A 17,345-nucleotide genomic window follows, 5' to 3' on the forward strand; every position below is an offset into this window, starting at 1 on the left:
ATCATATTTATTTATTTATTATTTTATTTATTAGATTTGTATGCCGCCCCTCTCCGTAGACTCGTAGACTCCGTAGACTATGCTGCAACGTCGGCGACTACTTCAGCTTCAACCATAACAACACAGGAGCGCACCACATAGTCAAGCTTAATCTTAACCTCTCCAAACTTGACTGTGTAAAAATATGACTTCAGTAACCGAGTTGTCGAAGCATGGAACTTATTACTGGACTCCATAGTGTCATCCCCAAACCCCCAATACTTTACCATTAGATTATCCACGATTGACCTATCCAGATTCCTAAGAGATCAGTAAGGGGCGAGTACAAGTGCACTAGAGTGCCTTCCATCCACTGTCCTATTGCTCTCCTATATCTCCTATACCTTTCTTCTATTCCTATATCTCTTCTTCTATTCTTTCATTGCTATGTTCTATTCCTATATCTTATCTTCTTTCTTAGATATATTTTACTATGAGTATCTCTTCTATAACCTTCATCATGTATTTTACTATATGTCTATACTGTGTATGTATATATATATGTCACATGTTTTTTGTTTTTTGTTTTTGCTGAATTTGAAAATTAAGGGAGACTAGGATAGATCTATTTCGGCCTTATTTTGGCCTCATCAGCTAGCCATACCCACTGGGACTTGAACCTGGAACCTTTGCCATGTAAGGCAGAGAATTATCCTCTAGGCTACAGTATCCAATCCCTTCAGCTCTGCACCAGGGAAGGGTTACATACCCACTAAAACTCTCACTGGGTTGTCCAATGTGTAATGGACAAAATAAATAAATAAATAAAAAATAAATAAATAAATAAAACTAACTCTGAAAGCTATAGTGTAAACATACATTGAGAGTTTGTTTATATATTGCCAAACCCAACCAGATATGTACATAGTACTAACAGATGCCATAAAGAAGAGGGGGGTCAACCTATTTTCCAAAGCACTTGAAGGCAGAACAAGAAGCAATGGGTGGAAACTAATCAAAGAGAGAAGCAACCTAGAACTAAGGAGAAATTTCCCAACACTGAGAACAATTAACCAGTGGAATGGCTTGCTTTCTGAAATTGCGGGTGCTCCATCATTGGTTTTTTAAAAAAAAGATTGGACAACCATTGGCCTGCAACCGTATAAGGTTTCCTGTTTGAGTAGGGGCTTGGACTTGTTGTTGTTGTTATTATTAAAACTCCACACAAACAGTAACATTAAGCAGTTTGGTTTAATGTGCATGTTGAGAACATTTGAGAACACTGAGAGCATATGCACCAAGACAAATTCCTTGTGTGTCCAATCACACTCGGCCAATAAAGAATTCTATTCTATTCTATTCATGCTTCAGAAATTATCTTTTATCTCAATGAGCAGGGAGAACCCAGTCAATGTCAGTTTATTCATCATAAGCCATTATTAGGCCGTGGCTCAGTGTGACAAATGACTCACACTAGCCCACTTGAAGCAAGCAAAAGAAAAATCATTTTACTCAGGGCCCAATTTTCCTAGTTAACTTAAAAATCAATGTACGATATCCCTAATAGTTATTCCCTCCTCCCCGCATTCAATCATTTCCGATTCTTGCATGCTTGCCTGTAAACAGATTCCTGCTGTTTTCTTGGGTTTTCATAATCATAACACTCATTGAGACTTTTATTACATTGATTTTATGAAATATTACATTCTATTAACATTTACACCAGATTCCAAACCATCCCTAGAAACTTACTTTAAAGCAGAGGTCCTCAAACTTGGCAACTTTAAGACTTTTGCCCACAAGATCATATGCTGGCTGGAGAATGCTGGGAGTTGAAGTCCACAAGTCTTAAAGTTGCCAAGTTTCCCAATTATTTATTTTATTTTTATTTATTTATTTTGTCCAATACACAATAATACACAATGAAGGTTATACAGAATATAGTAGAGAAGAAATACGAGATATAGGAGAGACTATAGGAAAGGGGACGGAAGGCACTCTAGTGCGCTTATGTACGCCCCTTACTGACCTCTTAGGAATCTGGAGAGGTCAACCGTGGATAGTCTAAGGGTAAAATGTTGGGGGTTAGGGGACATGGGGGGGGGGTAATCCCCTAAGTTTTATTCACGAGATCCCAAAACAGTCAGTGGTAGTGAAAGTGGGAAGATTCAAAGGGATCCACTCCCGTCGTGAAAGAATGCCATACTTTAAAGAATTTAGAGAGGTTTACTTTAAGTTTGTATCTGTTGTGTGCTCGTGTGTTGTTGCGGTTGAAGCTGAAGTAGTCGTTGACAGGAAGGACATTGTAGCAGATGACTTTATGGGCTATGCTTAAGTCGTGTTTAAGGCGACGTGGTTTTAAGCTCTCTAAACCTAGGATTGTAAGTCCAGTTGCGGAGGGAATTCTCTTGCGAGTGGAGGAGGAGGAGTGGAGGGCTCTTCTAGTAAAGTATATAAAGATAAGATGCTTGGCTGGTAAAATCGAGACCGGGAGAGACACCCCGAAAAGGGCGTTCTGGAAAAAAAACCTCCTGCAAACATGAAATACATTAGGATGCGCGCTTGATCTCCATGAAACTCATCGGGCGCTAGAGTTGCGCGACTCCGCCTTCTAGTCCCGAGGGAGGGGAGGGCTGATTTGCAACGCCGATTTCACACACCCCTTTCACCCTCCCGGTTAGCCAGCTTCACTCCGCGAAATGAACTATTTTCATTCAGAAAAAGGATCCCAATCTCCCAAGTGAGGATTTAGGGAGCACGTGGACGCGCAGGTGCGCGCGCCCAACACCCCCCAACTCTAGCTAGTTTTTTTGGAAATGAGGGCGGGGATTTTTTTTTTTTAGAAGCGGTCGGGATCCGTGTGCCCTACCTCTTTACTTTAGGTTTAAAGTAAGAGGTTTAAAATGAGTAAATTGGTAATTAAAGGGTGCCTCTCGGAATAATTAATCGCTTAATTGCGCTATGCTTGTAAATCATAAGACTTGGAACTGAAACCGAAGTTTTTTTTAAATAGTACACTTTCCAAGCTTCTCAAGCTTTACTCAAAGGAGCGGGGGTGGAAACGCATCGGCGCGCTGCCTCCAGAACCGAGCGAGAGTTAAGAAAACACGAGCTTTTTATTTTTTAAAAAATATTTTTTTTTGCACCAACCTTCCGTCTGATTGCTCTTTCGGGCCAATGTGCTCAGCGTCTGGCTTCGGGATTCAAGGGTCCCCCGCTAACTTAATTTCGGAGTAACTAGCCCTTACTGGATTTAGTGAGAGGTAAAGTCAAGAATAAAGTAAAGCTAAAGAGAGGTAAAGTAGAGAAGAAAAGCTAAAGAGAGGTAAACTAAAGAAGTAAAGAGAGGTAAAGTAAATAAGTAAAGCTAAAGAGAGGTAAAGTAAAGAAGTAAACTAAAGAGAGGTAAAGTAAATAAGTAAAGCTAAAGAGAGGTAAACTAAAGAAGTAAAGAGAGGTAAAGTAAATAAGTAAAGCTAAAGAGGTAAAGTAAAGAAGTAAACTAAAGAGAGGTAAAGTAAAGAAGTAAAGAGAGGTAAAGAAGTAAAGCTAAAGAGAGGTAAAGTAAAGAAGTAAAGCTAGAGAGGTAAAGTAGAGAAGTAAACTAAAGAGAGGTAAAGTAAATAAGTAAAGCTAAAGAGAGGTAAACTAAAGAAGTAAAGAGAGGTAAAGTAAATAAGTAAAGCTAAAGAGGTAAAGTAAAGAAGTAAACTAAAGAGAGGTAAAGTAAAGAAGTAAAGAGAGGTAAAGAAGTAAAGCTAAAGAGAGGTAAAGTAAAGAAGTAAAGCTAGAGAGGTAAAGTAGAGAAGTAAAGGGAGGTAAAGTAAAGAGGTAAAGAAGTAAAGTAAAGCTAAAGAGGGGTAAAGAAGCAAAGTAAAGCTAAAGAGAGGTGAAGTAAAGAGAGGTAAAGTAAAGAAGTAAAGCTAAAGAGGTAAAGTAGAGAAGTAAAGGGAGGTAAAGTAAATAAGTAAAGCTAAAGAGAGGTAAAGTAAATAAGTAAAGCTAAAGAGAGGTAAACTAAAGAAGTAAAGAGAGGTAAAGTAAATAAGTAAAGCTAAAGAGGTAAAGTAAAGAAGTAAACTAAAGAGAGGTAAAGTAAAGAAGTAAAGAGAGGTAAAGTAAATAGTAAAGCTATAGAGAGGTAGAGAAGAAAAGCTAAAGAGAGGTAAAGTAAAGAAGTAAAGAGAGGTAAAGTAAAGAAGTAAAGCTAAAGAGAGGTAAAGTAAAGAAGTAAAGAGAGGTAAAGTAAAGAAGTAAAGCTAAAGAGAGGTAAAGTAAAGAAGTAAAGCTAGAGAGGTAAAGTAGAGAAGTAAAGGGAGGTAAAGTAAAGAGGTAAAGAAGTAAAGTAAAGCTAAAGAGGGGTAAAGAAGCAAAGTAAAGCTAAAAAGAGGTAAAGTAAAGCGGTAAAAAGAGGTAAAGTAAGTAAAGAGAGATAAGTAAAGCTAAAGAGAGGTAAAGAGAGGTAAAGTAAAGCGGTAAAAAGAGGTAAAGTAAGTAAAGAGAGATAAGGTAAAGTAAGTAAAGAGAGATAAGTAAAGCTAAAGAGAGGTAAAGTAAAGAAGTAAAGTCAAAGAGAGGTAAAGTAAGTAAAGAGAGATAAAGAAAAAAAGGAAAGAGAGGAAAAGTAAAGTAAGGTCAAAGAGAGGTAAAGTAAAGAAGTAAAGCTAAAAAGAGGTAAAGAGAGAGAAAGTATAGAGGCAAAGAAGTAAAACTCCGCCCAGCCTTAAAGCCCAGCGTGCTTTGGAGGGGAAAAGCGCGTCCGGAGACAAACCTTTACTTAGCAAAGACTTAACAAGGACTCCACTAGAATTTGGACTTAAAAGTAGAGCTTAATTCAAACAGCAAAGCAACGCAAGGGGACGGGCGGCATCCGAGATACAGGTAGCACCGGCGTCTAGCTTGGAGATGCCTTACACTCCGCGGCGAAGTTAATAACCCTCGTTACGCTCGATTTAAAAAGTTTTAACCCACCTTCGCATTTAGGAGGTTCACAAAAAGCGGATTAAAAAAAGAAAGAAAGAAGGGAAGAATATAAATCCGCCGGGAAAAGAGGACGCCGCTTTTTGATCTCTCCACACCCCCACTTCGCCTCCCCCGGAAAAAAAATAATTTTTTTTTCCCGCGTCCAAAAAAAGAAAAAAAAAACTTTCCAGCCAAAACCCAGGGACCCCGATAGAGGAGCTGTGGATTGTATCGTATGCAAAATAACGCAAGCTGACGTAAGAGATCATGTGGGTTTCGGTGTAGATCGCCACCGTCGATCGGAGAGGATTTTTTTTTTAATTTAATTTTTTTAACACCCCCCCCCTCCAAAAAATAATCCCGTATGCCTTTTTTTTCCCCTTAACCGCCCTCCCTAGAGAAAAGGGGGCGATTTGCAATAAGTGAAAGTCCGGGACTCAACGTTCTAGAACGCCGCGCAGCCGAGAGTTCCATTCGCGAGGGGGGGGGGGCGGCGGAGAGAAGAGAGAAAGTTCTGCGCCTCGGCGTTTGCAAAGACCTTTTCCTCGGTCGCAGGTAAGGAAGGAAAAAAAAAACTTCGCCCTTCCCTTTCCCTTCCCTCTCGCCCGCCCTCCTTTTATGGGGGGGGGGGAGGAAAAAAAAAGGCACGCCGTCCATTGAAACAACAACACCACCACAACAACTGGACACGCTGGTGTGGCACAAACACTCCAGCACCCCCTTTTATTATAGGGGTGGGGGGGGGGTAAATAGGGAAACGTTGGGGAGGATTCGCCAAGCCAGATTGTTGGATAAAGTCCTGTTTGGCCACATGGGCTTCTGATGGTGGTGGTGGTGGTAGTGGGCTGACTCCTTGGTCCTGTGCAAAGCAATGCACTTCGACCTAACTTTTTTCCCCCACCCCCTCCCCGTTTTTATTTATTTATTTATTATTTATTTATTTATTGGTGGTTGGGTTAAAAGACTCCAGTTGGGAAGAGGAGGGGCGAAAGCGAGAGAGAATAAATAAACCAGTCGAATTGGGACCCAAAAAATAAATAAAAGCAAAGGCAGGGATGGGAGGAAGAGGAGGAGGAGGAGGAAGAGTGGGGGAAACGCTTTCACTTTCTCGCCTCCTGTTTGTTTTTAAAAGGGGGATTGAGAAAGAAAGGGAAAACGCCGAGGTATCTTCTCTCCTTTTCTTTTCTTTTCTTTTAAAATATATATATATATGTGTGTCTACGTTTCACTCTTGTCGACATCAGCAACACAAAATATGGCGTCCGCTTTGGAGAGGGCGTTACGTAGAGAAAGGCGAGGGGTTGGGAAGAGGGGGAATCGAGGCTTGGGGGGGCGAGTTTGGAAAAAAAAACCCTTTTCCCTTCCGCCACCGCCTGCAACCCAACCGCGACCGGCGGCTGGGGGGAAAAATGCAAACCGGTGGCGTCCTGGAAGAATAGAGCGAGGCTCAGCAGAAAAGCAAAGTGGGGGGGTCGCGTTTCCCAGGCAGGGATTTGCACGTGGGGGTCATTCTCACCCAACCCCCCCCCAACACACACACACAGCCCGAGTGATTCGCGATATGCTAGCTTGCATTAGCGTGTCTTTCCTACACACACACACACACACACACACACACCAATTTTTTTCCCCCTGTACCCGCCCCCCCCGCCCCCCCCCCCCGCCTGCAGAGCGCGCGAGAAATGGCAGGAGGAGACACGTTGCGTTTTGTACCGTTTTAAAGGCTGGCCGGAGCCCAGGCGGTCTTGAATTTAATATTGGGTTTAATGAGCGATATTTAAAATCGAAACATCCGGCCTCCGCTATTTTTTTTTCCCAAATGTATCTTCCCCCAGACACACACACATACCTTTAATATCCCTCTGTCTATCTCTATCTGCCACCTCTCTCTATCTTTGTCTCTGTCTGTCTATCTATTTCTATCTGCCATCTCCATCTCTGTATCTCTCTGTATCTCTCTGTATCTCTCTATCTGCCATCTATCTATCTATCTATCTCTCTCTCTCTCTCTCTATCTATCTATCTGTCTATCTCTATATCTATCTGCCATCTCTCTCTCTATCTCTCCCTATCTGTCATCTCTCTCTATATATATATCTTTCTATCTACCATATATATCTCTCTATCTGCCATCTCTCTCTATCTCTATCTGCCATCTCTATATACTGTACTGTATATCTATCTTTCTATCTATCTGCCATCTATATCTCTCTCTATCTGCCATCTCTTTCTATCTGCCATCTCTCTCTATATATATATGTGTGTGTGTGTGTGTGTGTGTGTGTGTGTAGATTGTTCTGAGTTCGGGTTTTGCCCTGTGTAATATTTTGCATGTCTATGCGACGTTTCGGTGAAATCACATTCACCATCATACAGTGTGTGTGTGTGTGTGTGTGTGTGTGTGTGTGTGTGTGTGTGTGTGTGTATATACTGTATATATATATACACACACATGTTTTTTGCTGAAATTTTTTAAAATTAAGGGAGACTATATATATATGCCATCTCTATCTCTATCTGCCTACCGATCTATCTATCTATCCATCCATCCATCCATCCATCCATCTATCTATCTATCTTATCTCTCACACCCCATCCTCCCCACTGACACATTTTCCGTTCAAATACTCTTTGCCAAATACCTGAGGATGCCTTCCAAACAGCCCTGTTCAAAACAAAAGAAAACCAATCCCTAAGGGTGGTTTGGTTTCATTTCTGTTTTGTTCCTGTTCCAAAGGTCTCCCCTGATCAGGGGAAAGGGGAAGGGAGAATCTTATTCAATGTGTTCGGGGTCATGCCATCCCCTTTGGAAAGACTTCCAGGTTACGACGACGTGTCTGGTTTTTATAATTCTCTCTCCCCTCCACCACCACCCCCATATTAATACGTGTTTCTCTCCCTGAGGATCCTGCATAGATTTGTCCTATTTCCTATGGAGAGAATGTAAATAGCCAAGATTCACACACACACACACACATCCCATGTCAGAGTGGGGAGAGACCTATTTTCAAGGAAGTGAATTTGCTATTTGCTGAGACTTTCCACCTGATCAAGGGTTTTTTTGTTACCTTAAAGCCATAGGAGGGTTTTTTTGTGCCCTCCACTACTTCCGGATCTCCCTTTGTTCCCTTGGTGTAGAAAGCTGCACAGCTGGGTGGGTGGTTGTGGGGTTTTTTTAAAGGCACGGAGCCCCTTTTTCCTTCCCCCTTTCAGATTTCCAAGGGCCTGGTTCACCTGTTCTTCTGCTGGTTACCGAATCCGCGTGCAAAGGCAGCCGAGCACTTTCTGAAACTCGTGTGCAAATCTAGTCCTTTTAAGATAGCATCTTAAACAGCTCGCGTTAATTATTGGGTTGTGTTCTCCTCCCACACAAAACGTACCTTCCAGATATGCTAGCTAGGGCTAGCTTCACAGCTCTAGGTGGAGGAAAGTTGGTTTAATGTCTAGCTCACAAAAAGCAACATTTATTTATTTTTATTTATTCGTCAAACATGTATAGGATAGTAGCAGTTTGTATAAACATAACATAAGTAAAAAGTAACAATGAAAGAGGACAATAAGACACTACGACAGGGATGGTAGGCACAAGGGTGCTATTACTCACACCCTTTACAGACTTCTTAGAAATGGGGAGAGGTCGACTGTAGACAATCTAAGGTTAAAGTTTTGGGGGAAGAAACCATAGAATTAGGTAATGCATTCCAGGTGTTGATCACTCTATTGCTGAAGTTGTATTTTCTGCAGTCAAGTTTAGAGAAGTTTACATTTAGTTTGAATCTATTACGTGCTCGTGTATTGCTGCGGATGAAGGTAACGTAGTTATTAACAGGAAGGACATTTTGGTGTATGATTTTGTGAACTACATTTAGATCAGATCGGAGGCGACGTAGCTGTAAATGGTCTAATTGCAGTATATCAAGTCTGGTGGAATAAGATATTTTGTTGCGAGAGGAGGAGTGAAGGACTCTTCTTGTGAAATATTTCCGGACTCTCGATTGATTGTATTAATGTCTGACATGCAATTCAGGTTCCAGACAGGTGGGCTGTATTCCAAAATTGGTCTAGTAAATGTTTTGTAAGCTCTGGTCAGCAGTGCAATATCGCCAGAGAAGAAGCTACGTAAGATTAGATTAACAACTCTTAGTGCTTTTTTGGCAATGTTATTACACTGGGTTCTAGCACTTAGGTCATTGGATATGAGTACTCCCAGGTCTTTGACAGAGTGGGGGTCAACTACAAGTTTGTTTCCTCCAAGTTTGTGTTTAGTATTCTGATTCTTTTTGCCAATGTGTAAGAGAGCATCTGTTGGTTGAGATTTGAGGTTGCCACTTGTTTGACCGTTCTGCTACATGGTCAAGGTTTTATTTAGCCTCTTCAAAAACAACCTAGGGCCCTGATGGCGAACCTATGGCACATATGCCGGAAGTGGCACCCATAACCATTTCTCCCGGCACGCGGAATCATGGCCCATTGCTCTTCCGGGTTCTGGTGCAATGGCCAGCGGGTTTTCATTCACCTGTGGGTGCAGAAAACCAGAAGAGCAGTTGCCCATTGCATGCGCACACTCCAAGAAGATGATCTTGTTTCCAGAGTGCGCATACGCATGGGCCAGCTGGTGTGGTTTTGAGATCCCGGCGGTCGCTTCTTCAGGGAGTGGAACAAGGTAAGCTGAGGACCCATCCGCACATGCGCAGAAGCAAAAAATTGCCAAAATTATTATTATTATTTATTATTATTTATTAGATTTGTATGCCGCCCCTCTCCGTAGACTCGGGGCGGCTCACAACAAAATAGTAACAGTGAAACCAATCTAATATTAAAAACATTCTAAAACCCAACATTGGAACCATACAACACAACCATACCGTAAACTGTATAAGCCTGGGGGATATCTCAGTTCCCCCATGCCTGGCGACAAAAGTGGGTCTTAAGTAACTTAAGAAAGCCAAGGAGGGTGGGGGCAGTTCTAATCTCTGGGGGAGTTGATTCCAGAGGGTCAGGGCCGCCACAGGGAAGGCTCTTCCCCTGGGGCCCGCCAAACGACATTGTTTAGTCCAGTGTTTCCCAACCTTGGCAACTTGAAGATATCTGGACTTCAACTCCCAGTATTCGCTGGCTGGGGAATTCTGGGAGTTGAAGTCCAAATATCTTCAAGTTGCCAAGGTTGGGAAACACTGGTTTAGTCGATGGGACCCAGAGAAGGCCAACTCTGTGGGACTTTATTGGTCACTGGGATTCTTGCATGCATGCAGACCCCAGGGATGGGCAGCAGGCAGGACGGGGTGGAACACAATTCCACCAGCGAAAATGAAAGCTCGTGCGAAGCTCCAGTTGATTGGCGGCAGTCACTTCCTGGATTACCAGTCTCGACTTGGATCCTCTTTTTTTCCCTGCTGCATCTGTGCTCCTTGCTTTTTTCCTCTTTCCTCCTTCCTGGCCTTGGACAAGCTTCCCTCTCTCCTGCCCGGCCCCCATCCAGCCTCACGCTGCCACCTCCTGCCTGAGGTGCAAGCAGAAGGCGTGGGTGGAAGTGGCGCTGGCAGCATTTATGCTTCTGGCAGCACCCGTTCACCTAGCTAGCCAGCCGGAGGCGGGGGCGACCCAGGAAGGAGAGCGCGGTAAACGTGAAGCAAATTGTCTCCCTAGTGAGCGACACTGGTAAGGTTGTAAGTCGAGAACTTAACAGTTTATTTGAATGATGATCGTTCAAGCCACTCCCACCTGGTCACATGGCCGGCAAGCCACTCCTACTCAGTCACATGACCATTAGAAACATAGAAACATAGAAGATTGACAGCAGAAAAAGACCTCACGGTCCATCTAGTCTGCCCTTATACTATTTCTTGTATTTTATCTTAGCATGGATCTATGTTTATCCCAGGCATGCTTAAATTCAGGTAATGTGGATTTACTGACCACTTCTGCTGGAAGTTTGTTCCAAGGATCTACTACTCTTTCAGTAAAATAATATTTTCTCACATTACTTCTAATCTTTCCTTATTACATTACCTCATCGTTACTTCTAATTAAACCACATCCACAAAATAAGCCACACCCACAGTGTGGGAGTAAAAATTTTGGCTACCCATTGCTGGCAAATCCCCTCGCCATATTTTGCTTCTCTGCATACACACGTATCAAAAATATTCTGGTGTGTGTACACGTAATAGACCCGAAGCTGCACACGCAGCGCACCATGCGCTACCACTGTGCCATCCTCTACCATAGTGTTTCCCAACCGTGGCAACTTGAAGAAATTTTGACTTCAACTCCCAGAATTCCCCAGCCAGCAAATGCTGGCTGGGGAATTCTGGGAGTTGAAGTCCAAATTTCTTCAAGTTGCCAAGGTTGGGAAACACTGCTCTACCGTACCCGTAGCAACTTACTACTGTTGGTAAGGAAGGAGAAGGAGACAGAATGGCCCTTCATATAGTCAAATATGGTTTCAGGTCTTGTTTTAACTAAAAAGAAAGGTCTTCCTTAAGGGCAGGGCGTGTAACGTACACATTTGCAACCCAGTGATGTAAAATAGAATATAATTTTTTATTGGCCAAGTATTATTGCATACAGAAGGAATTTGTCTTTGGTGCATATGCTCTCAGCGTACATAAAATAAAAAGATACAGTTGTCAGGAATCATGAGGTGCAACACTTAATGATTGTGATAGGGGTCAAATAAGCAATGAAGAAACAATATTAAGATAAATCGTAAGGATACAAGTAACAAGTTACAGTCATACAGTCATAAGGAAGGAGGTGGGTGATAGGAAGGATGAGAAGACTAATAGTAATAGTAACACAGCCTTAGTGAATAGTTTGATGGTGGTGAGGAAATTATTTGTTTAGCAGAATGATGGCATTTGGGGGGCAAACTCTTTTGGGGTCCAGTTGTCTTGGTATGCAGTGCTCTATAGTGTCGCTTTGAGGGTAAGAGTTGAAACAGTTTGTGTCCACGATGTGAGGGGTCAGTAAATATTTTCCCCGCCCTCTTTTTGACTCATGCAGTATACAGGTCCTCAATGGAAGTCAGGTTGGCAGCCATTGCTTTTTCTGCAGTTCTGATTGTCTGTGTCGGTCTTGTTAGGTTGCAGCACCAAACCAGACAGTAATATAGGTGCAGATGACAGACTCAATGATTCCTCTGTGAAAGTGAGCTAGTGAGATTGTTCACTATTGTTAATATCCTGCTTTTTCAACTCCGTTTTAGTGTTTTTAATATTTTTTTAATATTTTAATTGTTAATCATGATGGTGACTTTAAGTATGGATTGATTGTTTTAACCTGTTGTTTTAAGTTCAACCTGGGTAGCTATGGGAATCTATATACAGTGGTACCTCTACCTACAAACACCTCTACTTATGAACTTTTGTAGATAAGAACCAAGTGTTCAAGTTTTTTTGCCTCTTCTCAAGAACCATTTTCCACTTACAAACCCGAGCCTCCAAAACTGTAACCGGAAAAGGCAGGAAGAAGCCTCCGTGGGGCCTCACTAGGAATCTCCTTGGAGGAAACAGGGATGGAAAAGGCGAGGGAAGCCTCCGTGGGGCCTCACTAGGAATCTCCTTGGAGGAAACAGGGCCAGAAAAGGCAGGGAGAAGCCTCTGTGGGGCCTCTTTAGGAATCGCCTTGGAGGAAACAGGGCCGGAAAAGGTGGGGAGAAGCCTCCGTGGGGCCTCTCTAGGAATCTCCTGGGAGGAAACAGGGCCTCCACCCTCCCTGTGGTTTCCCCAATCAAACACATTATTTGTTTTTACATTGATTCCTATGGGAAAAAATTATTCTTCTTACAAACTTTTCTACTTAAGAACCTGGTCACGGAACAAATTAAGTTCATAAATTGGATAGATGGATAGATGGATGGATGGATGGATGGATGGATGGATGGATGGAATAAACAGATAGAAAGATACCATCATAGCAATGTTTGAGAAGGACTACAATCAATCATCTGCCTAAAACAGGGGTAGGCAAAGTTGGCTCTTCTATGACATGTGGACTTCAACCCCCAGAATTCCTGAGCTAACATGATTGGCTCAGGAATTCTGGGAGTTGAAGTCCACAAGCCATCAAAGAGCCAACTTTGCCTACCTCTGATCTAAGAGGTTCTTGTGTGCTTATCAGAGATGGCTAACAAATTTTTCATGCTCATAAGATGCCTATTGCTATTTAACTAGGTCTATGACACCTTGGAATATTAACACAGCCTACAAGCAGTGATATATAGGGCATGAATGTTCACACTTCTTGTTTGTTTTCAAGGATGTTGGTGATTTAATTAGCACTGGGCGGGGAGGTGGGGAGGAATAGAGAGGGCAATTTTGCTCTGACAGTAGCCTAGTCGGAATCCTCAAGTCTAAATTGCCATTCTTCCCGATCATTTAGGACAGGGCTAGGCAAAGTTGGCTCTTCTATGACTTGTGGATTTCAACTCCCAGAATTCTTGAACCAATCATGCTAGCTCTGGAATTCTGGGAGTTGAAGTCCACATGTCATAGAAGAGCCAACTTTGCCTACACCATACGCAACCGTGCATGACGCCCCCACATGCCCCCTGCCGCCCCCATGCATTGACACACGTCTTCTGCGTGCACCCTGCGTATGTGTGTTAGAGACCCAAAATATTATTGTTGTTGTTGTTGTTGTTATTATTATTAATTAAATTTGTATGCCGCCCCTCTCTGAGGACTCTGGGACCAGCTGGCATGCGCGATGGAGCTGAGTTGGGGTGATGTCTCAGATGCCCGCAAAGAGAGCTCTGCGTGCCACCTAAGGCATGCACACCGTAGGTTCACCATCATGGGAATAGTAGGTCCTCAATTACGGGTATAGAATTATTCTTTGTCAAGTGGACCAGGGGTCCACGTGACTGTTTTTTGCAGCCTTATATGAAAAGAAACCATCACAAAAACAACATATAAGATAGGGAAAAAAGGGATCTTTCTAATGAACTAAAAATGAAGACGACTGAAGGTGAGAAAACAGAGAGCTCTGTTTCATCACCGTCAATTATCTTCATTAGAAAGAGCACATTTTTTTCTATCGCTCTCTGTTATCTCACCTTCAGTCGTCTTCATTTTTAGTTCATTAGAAAAAGCACGGTGTTTTAAAATCATTTATTGTTTATTATTTATTATTAATTAGATTTGTATGCTGCCCTGTTGTTTTTGTGTTGGTTTCTTTTCAAATAAGGCTTCAATTTCACCTGGTCCACTGACAAAGGATGACCCTATCAGTAGTCCTCAACTTTGTTGCAACTTTGTTGCAGTGGGAGGAAGGAAGGAAGGAAAATTTCTAATGCTCCCTGCCAGGTCCCCACAAGTAAACTCAATGAGAAAGCCAGCAGGAAGCCAGAGGTTTCTCCTATTCTCACTGTTGGGTTTTGGGGGGTTTTGCCTGTGCATTCTGTTTCTTTGTTTAGATAAGTAAATATCTCTGAAACAATGACCCAGCAGGCCACAAAGTGATCGAATAAGATATGAAATCAACTTTTTTGCCTCCATGTTTCATTACTATAGGTCCATGATGGTGAACCTATTTACTTATGCCACAGGTAGCACACGGAGCCATATCGGAGGACACCAAAGACTTTGCCCTGTCTCAGCTCCAGTGGGGATGTGTGCTGGCTAGCTGATTTTTGGCCTTGTGAAAGGCCGTTTCACCCTCTGGACTCTTTAGGGAAGCTTCCCTGAAGCTCCAGAGGCAAAAAATATCGCCCAACGGATAAACAGGAAGTTCAAGAAAACAGACTTCTGGTTTGCCCATTGTGCTGTTTTTAGCACTCCGGGGCTTCAGGAAGCTTCCCTGAACCCTCTGGATTGCAAAAAACAGCACAACTGGAAACCGGAAGTGTGGTTTCACGCACTTCCGGTTTGCCCGTTTGGGAATTTTTTTCACGTACCAGGCTTTAGAAAGGCCTTGGGGGAGGGGGCAGCGTTGTGTGTTTGTGCATGCATGGGGAGGAGGAAAAGGGTGTGGGCACATGCACACATGCTAGCACACTCACACACACCCTTTTGGCATGCGAACCAAAAAAGGTTCGACATCACTGCTGTAGGTAATTCAGAAGCGGCAAATACAGTGGTACCTCTACCTAAGAACGTCTCTACTTATGAACTTTTCTAGGTAAGAACTGGGTGTTCAAGATTTTTTTTGCCTCTTCTCAAGAACCATTTTCCACCTAAAAACTGGAGCCTCCGAAACTGTAACTGGAAAAGGCAGGGAGAAGCCTTCGTGGGGCCTCTCTAGGAATCTGTTGGGAGGAAACGGCTGGAAAAGGTGGGGAGAAGCCTCCATTGGACCTCTCTAGGAATCTCCTGGAAAGAAACGGGGCTGGAAAAGGTGGGGAGAAACCTCTGTGCAGCATCTCTAGGAATCTCCTGGGAGGAAACCGGGCTGGAAATGGCAGGGAGAGGCCTCCATGGGGCCTCTCTAGGAATCTCCTGGAAGGAAACGGGGCCGGAAAAGGTGGGGAGAAACCTCTGTGCAGCCTCTCTAGGAATCTCCTGGAAGGAAACAGGGCCTCCACCCTCCCTGTAGTTTCCCCAATCGCATGTATTATTTGCTTTTACATTGATTCCTATGGGAAAAATTGCTTCTTCTTACAAACTTTCCTACTTAAGAACCTGGTCACGGAACGAATTAAGTTCGTAAGTAGAGGTACCACTGTAGTTCCAAATTAGCTACCCCTACTTTGAGCAACAGATTCCTCACTTTTGCAGCAAGCCCCAGGCTCAGTTACCAGCAGTTCCCAAGCGTTGCAGAGGCCCTTCCATCTGCCTGAAACGCAATGCAAAGTGCAGTTACGAAACAAGATGTTCCGAATTGGAAACACAGCAGGAGACGAGTGGTTAAATCAGGACTCGTGAATAATAACTAAGCAGTAGAAAGCAGTTTAACGGATGTGCCTACAGGCTCCGCTCCGGCTTGAAAAGAGCGTTTCTTCGCCCCTGGCACAGTAGAAAGGCTGACCCACTTAAGAGAGCTGAAAATTAATTTCCAAAAAAAGTTTCCTTTTTCCCTGTAGTTTGAACAGATCAAGCGAGGTTTCCAAAGGTGGCAATCTCAGCAATTTTTGTTAGCGAGCCTGGAAAAAATAGATCAAACAAGTAGGTTGCACACTGTTGCACAGGAAGGACTGTTTTCCTCACCTCCGTAGTGTTGTGGCTAGCTCCTGCCCCAAGGAATGTGGAGGTGGATGTGGGGGAAACATCCACATGCCACAGGCCTGTTTTGCTCCCGACAGAGTGTGCCACCGAAGTATCCTCTGCTGAAGGAAGTGTGGGTGACATGGAAGAGGGGGGCTTGGCTGACAGCCCAGGAGGAGATCTTCCTTATCTTCTTTGGATTCAGAGGAGGGATGTGTGACTGACTCACGCATGCGTAGAGAACAACTTAAGAAATATTACAGGAGATAAGAGAGGCCACCTGTGTTTGGGTGGGGCTCCAGTAATTAGAGCTGCTGATAAAAGAGCAACGTGCTAGTTTGGCCATTGTGGAGGATTATCTGATCGTAGTTTCGTCAAGACCATGGATTGTTGTTTCCTGTTTGTCTTCAAGACTGCGTGTGGAAATTCCTGGACTCTGGATTATACTTCATTGTGAGTGTTTATCACTGTTTGGAGAACATTAGTGGACTCAATTTCCCAGTTACTGGCTTAGAAACTGGTTTGCATTTAAACTGTGCATCGTTTGTACAAGAAATCCCTTTGAAGGTTAAAAGGGAGTTTTTTCTTCTCTTCTGTTGATAAAGAACATTTCTTTTGCATTCTACGTACCTGACCAAAAATTTTCTACCAGTTCTGCGTACCTGACCGTTCCCGTGGGAGCCCATCACTGCTGGGGAGGGCCTACTGAGCCCACCAAAATTTGGGGAATGGGCTGTTTTTGGCCTACAGAAGGCTTGGGAGGAGGAAGGGGAGAGAATTTTTGATCTCCCCAGGCATTGAATAATAGGTCTGGGCACTCACGCAGGTGTGATAGTGTGTGCGCACGTGCTTTCGGCACCTGAGGGGGAAAAGGTTCGCCATCACCGGTTTACATTATTCTACAGCAGTGGTTCTCAATCTTTCTAATGCTGCGACCCCTTAATACCTCCCTTGTGGGCTGCCTCAGGGGTCGATCCTCTCCCCCCTGCTATTTAATATCTACATGAAACCGCTGGGTGAGATCATCCAAGGGCACGGGGTGAGGTATCGTCAATACGCTGATGATACCCAGCTTTACATCTCCACCCCATGTCCAGTCAACGAAGCAGTGGAAGTGATGTGCCGGTGTCTGGAGGCTGTTGGGGCCTGGATGGGTGTCAACAGACTCAAGCTCAACCCGGGGATAAGACGGAGTGGCTGTGGGTTTTGCCTCCCAAGGACAATTCCATCTGTCCGTCCATTACCCTGGGGGTGGGAATC

At 43.5% G+C, this 17,345-nt stretch overlaps 1 protein-coding gene across 3 annotated transcripts in view; it reads left to right on the plus strand.

Moving 5' to 3' along the window:
- Positions 1–4,721: 4,721 nt before the first annotated feature.
- The window catches only part of ZHX2 (zinc fingers and homeoboxes 2), a 46,516-nt gene continuing 33,892 nt past the window's right edge, over positions 4,722–17,345 (plus strand). The window contains exon 1 of one of the 3 annotated variants that reach the window (XM_070748273.1): positions 4,722–5,496. The gene's annotated coding sequence lies outside the window, so the exon portion shown is untranslated. Of the gene's footprint in view, positions 5,497–16,429; positions 16,539–17,345 lie in introns of those variants that run through there. The other 2 variants (XM_070748274.1, XM_070748275.1) reach the window with 2 other exon arrangements.

This window comes from Erythrolamprus reginae, chromosome 3 (genome assembly GCF_031021105.1).
Source record: "Erythrolamprus reginae isolate rEryReg1 chromosome 3, rEryReg1.hap1, whole genome shotgun sequence".
Lineage (NCBI taxonomy): Eukaryota > Metazoa > Chordata > Lepidosauria > Squamata > Dipsadidae > Erythrolamprus > Erythrolamprus reginae.